Source organism: Pinus tabuliformis, chromosome J (assembly GCF_031772625.1).
Source record: "Pinus tabuliformis cultivar Carrire ecotype Pingquan chromosome J, CPIR1, whole genome shotgun sequence".
NCBI classification, from domain to species: Eukaryota; Viridiplantae; Streptophyta; class Pinopsida; order Pinales; family Pinaceae; genus Pinus; species Pinus tabuliformis.
The window spans coordinates 195,978,652-195,985,706 of NC_142295.1; the positions used below are offsets into that span (position 1 = coordinate 195,978,652).

At 37.3% G+C, this 7,055-nt stretch overlaps 1 long non-coding RNA gene across 1 annotated transcript; it reads right to left on the minus strand.

Moving 5' to 3' along the window:
- Window positions 1–2,882: 2,882 nt before the first annotated feature.
- Window positions 2,883–6,836, minus strand: LOC149226350 (uncharacterized). The gene is made up of 2 exons (XR_016247020.1): window positions 6,430–6,836; window positions 2,883–3,112 (listed from the first exon to the last, which is right to left on the minus strand). It is a non-coding gene; the product is annotated as an uncharacterized LOC149226350 (long non-coding RNA).
- Between the last annotated feature and the right edge of the window lie 219 nt (window positions 6,837–7,055).

The following is a 7,055-nucleotide window of genomic DNA, read 5'->3' on the forward strand; positions in this document are numbered from 1 at the left end:
AGGGGTGCCAATGTGGCTCCTGACTTGTCATATCTTGTTGGTTGGAAGGGACACACACACCAGTGCATACCTAATGGCTGACAATCGAACCATTGAAGCACAATTTCCCTCCACCAAAGCTTTAACACTTATCACTCTAAATAGGGAGGAAGTGGGCAACCAAGAAAGGCTCACCAATCAGAGACAGCTGGACAACAAGGAAAAAACACACAATTTTCTTGGCAACATCTAAAACTCAAAAAGAAGCAAACATCAAAAGACTAGTAAAGATGGAAACATCTCTATAATTGTTTTATCTAATAATGTAATTGATTTTTATCTCATATCTTTTGTAATTAGAAACGCATAAGGAGAATGCTTTCATTGTTTATAAAATGTTCATCCCTCCCTCATAATAAGATGATGGTATTATTTTCCATAACATTTGTGTTATTCTCTCCTTTTCTGAATCTTTTTAGATCTGCATATAGATCACTTGTCCCGCAGCAACCCCGGTTGGAAGTCTCAAACCGTCTATTTACCCTGTCCCGCAGCGACTCCTATTGGAAGTCTCTGTTAAAAATGTAATTTCACCTACCGCGTAATTTATTTCCAGTGAAACCATTCAAGGAAACCGCCAACCTCCATCGGACCGCTTTTGCTAAAGGACTGGTATTTCCTCAAACGCCCCCGATGCAATTAAAATTTGACGCCGTCCATTGTACCTTTTACAAAACCATCTTTCTATCGGGACATAACATTCGTTCTGTTTGGGTGAGCGATGATCATTGGATTAGTGTGAAGACTGTCCACCGTTGATTGCATCCAAAGTTGCATACAAGCCTGCAACATGACATTGCGTAAAAATTTTGGTTGACCGCCAGTAAAATATAAATGAAATTAAATGTGTTCGTAGAGTATTGGTAAAAGGTTTTTAATTTTAATGTTTTTTATTCCTTACGGAGGTATGGGTTTTTTTTTATGTATTGCATATGCATTGTATGTGTCATGTTTTTTGTGGTGTTGACCATTCTGTAATGAAACGGTGGAATGCACAGCAGTGCGAAAACGAAGACGAAGGTAGAAACCAAAACAGAGCACCGTGGATGTTTTGATGTCTTGTTTGGGAATGAAATGAAGTAGCAGAAGCAACGTGTGAGTAAGGAGAAAGGAAATGCTCGGCAGAGCCTGAATGTAAATTTTTTTTATTTTGAATATGAATGTAAAAGTGCAGCACCATATGTAAGAATCCTTTTTATTTTACAGCAGTAAATGTAAACAAAAATTTACACTCAGCTGTGTAAATTTTTTTAAGGAGACAGAGTAATTTTGTTGAAATGTTTTTGGTGAATCCCTCTGAGAGAAAGAGGATGAATTTTGTATCAGGCATTATATTTTAATGAATACAAAGTTTTTGTGGGTGTATGTAATACTTTGTTCTGAGAAATCAGTTATAGCTTCCCTGTGCTAAGATCCTGGAGAGAAACAGAGCATTGTCTCTATGTTCAGTTAATTTGTTTTTGGAATTTTACCAGAAAAATTCCCAACAGTGTCAAACCCTGCAACCATCTATTTACCCTCTCCCGCAGCAACTCTGGTTGGAAGTCTCAAACCCTGCAACCAACCCATTACAACAACTGAAAGTAATCACAAACACATTACAACAAATCAAAGAATGCTTTTTCATTACAACCGAGTGCTTCAATCCGTCGAACTCGAAGACTCTGATGATCTCGTGGAAGTTGAGGCATTAGTGTGTGAAATCTGGACACTCTGTGCCGGAACGGTTGAATTCCAGGAAGAAAAATGATTTATAGCGGAGCAAAGATTGTTTGAGCTCTGCAGAGCGACGAGCCCTGGAATTTCAGCTGTTCAGCGAGAATCCAAACACTAGTTCGAATCCTCTCGGGCATTAGTCGCTTAGGTGTCTTTCAACTCTCACGTGGTATTGAACTCCCAAAAACTTTGTCAGAAAAGCCTTTTGCGAGAAATGGGTTCTATAGGCGCACTACGTGGATTAGATTTGTATAATTCTTCGAACCACGATCGTTCTACAACCCGTCCCATCAGATTCCATCACCGACGCAGGGGAAACATTGACGTATTAACAAAAAAAAAATGCAAACACGTCTTCTTTTTCCATAGACTCTGAATAGACGACAAAAGTCCTCTACAACTCCCCTTATAAAGATATTCGGTGTAAATATCTACATAACCACAACCACGTAGCCATAGAGAAAGAGATGAACTTTTATATTCCTTCAAAACAAGTAGTCATATATCCACACGATAATAAGATAAAATTAAATGAGCTTTTACATGAACCGATCTCAAACTATTTTTATTTTATTATACATATAGAATAATAATATCGAATATCGTTGAACTCGAATATAAATGAAAACAAATCCGAATATTATATATAAATCTCGATACGTGGATGTTACACGTATATAGAATCAATATATCAGTCAAGTGTATATTTTTTATTAATTAAACAAGACGGGCTGCACGGCTGCTAGTCTCTGCCTTAAGTGCAGCGACCTGGTAGTTGAACACTGTATGGTTGCCAGATTTAGACAGACACACGTGATTAGACAACTAATCTAAACGCAACCAGATAAAAATATTGTTAAAATTGTGATGCAAAAGTAAATCATTCTACCTGTGTTATTCTGTTACTTCAAATTTCAGAAGCAAGTAATCGTGATATTTTCTTTGCCTGTGGATGAAAGCAAAACTTATCAGATAAATTTGGTATTTTAAACACTACAAAGTTCCAAAAGAGAACCATATATCACAACTCCAAAACAAAGTTCAAAACAGGCATTTATGACCACTGTGCGTAGTTCTTAGTGTTCCCCTGGCTGAGCACAACCATATCCTCTTTCTCATATGCAGCATGCTATTTCATCTCAGCCACATGTTCTCTCATAGGAGCATCAACAACAACCTGTTTTGTCACAGCATGTGCTTCATCAACAGACAACATCTCAACAACAATGATTGTCACCTGCACCTCCAACGTTGGCACTTCAGCAGTGTGGTGCTTCACCCGTAAATCCACCTTTGCAAAGTCCTCCACAACAGCAACTAAACCTTGCTCAGGCACTTGGACAAAGTTTACAGGTAGCTGGCCAGTCAAAGTAGCTTTCTTTGACTCAGAAATTCTTTGCTATGTATAATAATAAAGATAACTTGTCATATTATAATGATACTGTGCTACAACGATGTTATTTTTGGGTAAAGATATTGTTCTTGTTTGGATCTTCTTTATGAAAGCGAAGAGCATCCAAGTATGTTGTGCTTATACAACTAAAGAGGTAGTTGTGAGGTCCATGATAAATACAGATCTTATTGCTATAATATATAGATTTTGGGCTTCCATTCCATGCTTATATTCCGTTTATTAAAGTAAAGGTAAACAGTATCCACCACGTCCTAAATTTGTTACACAATTCCAAAAATTGTACTTACATCCTAGGAAAAAATTGGGACAAGATTGAAACCTATATAACATTAAAAAAATATACTCTTCTGAATTCAATCACACATACATCTCATCGTTATTAAAGAATACAAATCTTTCTTTATTCCTGGAATGCATCGCAGGTGAGGAAAACTTATTATTAAATGTACACAACCGTCTTTTCTTAGCAAAGAAATTTCAATACTTCATTCCAAAAATGCACTGCATGTAAAATCGAGTTGACCAAATGTATGAGTTATTCTGAAATTATGTGTACGTGTCCTATACTTAGCTTTTGAAATCAGCTCTGGACATGCATATATTGCGTGTAAATTTTGAATACTTCAGAAGTTTGCCCTTGAAAAATAAGTCATGGCCATCACTATAACAGTGCCTGTTTTAGCAACAATATGGGATCATTCTTGTTTCATTTCATTTTCCATACTCCCCTTGCAAAAGGGGAGAAGAGGACACAGGATATTAGGTAATCAGACAGCCCAACAAAAACCAATGCTCATTTCAATGTCGGGATATGTGCCCTTACCAAATTTTCCATACAGGTAGCTCTTAGTAATTACAAATATGCAAGTGGTGGCGCCATCACATGTGTAAACAACTCGCTTAGCCCGGAACCGACGGCCTAGTAGGATCACACGAAAGGTACTGAAAATGAAACGTGGCATGCTCACAGAAAACGAAAATGAGATATGTAGCATGAAAATGAAACCTGTCTTCATGTTTCTGAAGAATACGACCATGTGGTAAGAGAAGATAAAAAATGTAAAAAACACCAGCTTATCAAAATCGCAACCGCAGCAACAACTAGTTGTTTCAGCTTGCCTGCCCTGACATTTTTGCGTCTGGATATTTATGATCTGCACTTGGAATTTGATCATGGCATTTTTTAGGATTTGTGCTTGGAATTCGAATTCGATCAAGATCTGGGCTTGGAATTTGATCAGGGACTGGGAATAGGACCAGAAAAGAGTGGATCCACCACCTTTGTTTATGCCACTACTCCTCTTGGGTAAGGTAATTGCATGCTGGCTGGTAGAGACAGCCTCACCATCCTCTTGGTTAAGGTAATTGCAAGCTGGCTGGTAGAGACAACATTGCCATCAACAAAGACAGATAGAAACAACAGCTTCAGAGGCCTGCACAACAAAAATCCCCCAGGAATTGTGGCCAGCAGAGGTAAGCTGACTGAGTGTTTAATCTAAGACACCCAGCTTTGCCAATCTACTTTCCATGTAAGTGTCGAATTCATCTTTGAGACTTGAGGCCTTGCTCTTCAGCGGGTGTGACTTCTCAGATCTTGCTGGGCTTCCACAGTGCTGCTTATAAAAGCTTGAAGGTAGCCTTGTTCTTTCAACATGTCATCGGATGATTCCAGTTCACTGATCTTAGTCTTCTTTGCATATGTTACAAGACCAGAGGATTGAAGTGGAGATTTTCTTCTCCCAGATGACTAAAACAATTCTATTATAAAAAGAACCCATAGAAACCATGGCAGACAATGGAGATTCATCTAATATGCAACAATAGTCACTGGGGAGAATTAACTATATCAACACACTACCAGAGCAATTCAAGAGGATATCCCTGCCAGGTCATCCTCTAAAGATCGGTGTTTTTCTCCTACCAGTCTGCTCTCGGGAGTAAGTTTATTTCTTGATTTGTTTTTCCTCCTGTTTTAGGTCTTGGAAATGAACAATTAATCTTTTACAGTTATTTAGCAATAGCAGATAAAACATACATCTATTATGTAATCTTATTTTGGATGCCATTTAGCCACAGTTATTCAGTGATGACCAAGTTCTAATAGATCTATTCACTCAATCTACTTTGTAACCAGAACTTTGGTATCAGAATCATGCAATTTTTGTTTTTCCTCCTGTTTTAGGTCTTGGAAATGAACAATTAATCTTTTACAGTTATTTAGCAATAGCAGATAAAACATACATCTATTATGTAATCTTATTTTGGATGCCATTTAGCCACAGTTATTCAGTGATGACCAAGTTCTAATAGATCTATTCACTCAATCTACTTTGTAACCAGAACTTTGGTATCAGAATCATGCAATTGTAACTATCTTTTGTTTTATTCAATCTGCTCTGTAACCAGAAATTTGGGTCTCAGAACCATGCAATTGTAACTATGTTTTGTTTTATTCAATCTGCTCTGTAACCAGAAATTTGGGTCTCAGAACCATGCAATTGTAACTATCTTTTGTTTTATTAATAAAAGATGGCGTGTTTTTTTCTTGTGGAAAAAAAAATCCATTACCGTGCATGATATAGTCAATCTCTATCTTAGGCATTCAAAGATTGTTGTGTTAAATGTTTCTATGAACAATGCATCAAAGCATAGTCCCAAAGAAAATGCTAAAGCCACATAAAATAAAAGAACTTTTCTTGTCAAGAATTTGGCTCCTATCCTGGGGTACCATGTCGATTGTAAGCCTAAGGCCAATGGCCAAAATCACAAATAAAAAGTACCAGTGTATTTTTAGTTAAGAGAAGACTCGTGTAATTAAGAATTATAGAAATTTATATTCGTAAAGTTCATGTTCATTTAGATGTTTTATCTAAACGAAGTATTGGCATTGACTCTATCTATGCATTCCATTCTTAAATCAATGTTAAAGAGAATCAGTACAGATTTTTGAACTTTGTTGTATCGCTACACTCCAAATGCAGATTTTAATATGAAATATATTTGTGCATTTTAATATGAAATATAATTATTGTTACAGTAATTGCATGAAGTCTATGCCTTTCATATGCCTGTACTATATACACAGAGCATGTCCAGGAGCAAGAATTAAGAAACCGACTCTGTCTGCACGCAATCTAAATAATGGCACCAGGTAACTAGTAATGAATAACACTAGTTACCCTTACCTTGTATTGCAATCAGAACATTTTCTAAATTTAAAAAGAAACAATTATATACCCAATAAAGCTTGTGGAGATTACCTTGATGTCGCTGCGAATTTTCATGAAATGACGTAAACCTGACTGATCTGTGCCCTTTGCATAGAAATCCCACCCTTGAGCAGTGATACTGCCATCATGAAGAGCTACAACAGGAGTTTCTAAGGCTCAATACCCTTAAGGCTAATAAGAAGCAAGAAGAGATTAAGGCTAATAAGAAGCAAGAAGAGATGGAGAGGGAGACAATTTTCTACCCCAATTAGCCGCATCAGGGACAACCTGGGTTACTGGTTAAGAATGAAGGCTCTAAGAAGGAAGGTTGTGCAGGCAAGTACCCTGGATAATGCGAAGACAACTCCAGTTGCTTCATAGCTCTCCTTATTTTGCTACTTCTAGTTCATAACTCTCTTCTACCCTGGAACCTGGGTTACTGGTTAAGAAGGAAGGCTCTGCAGGCAAGTACCTTGGATAATGTGAAGATAGCTCCCGTTCTATAGATGACACCACATTAACATGTGGCAACTTCAGGCACACCGCACAAACACGTCACAAATTCAACGATTACGAAATGGCTTATGGAAACTTTATCTTCCCTGGCATTTCCAAACTAGGCTAACATTTAATATTGCTAGACTAATGCTAGCATTAGTCTACAGTTTGAAACAATT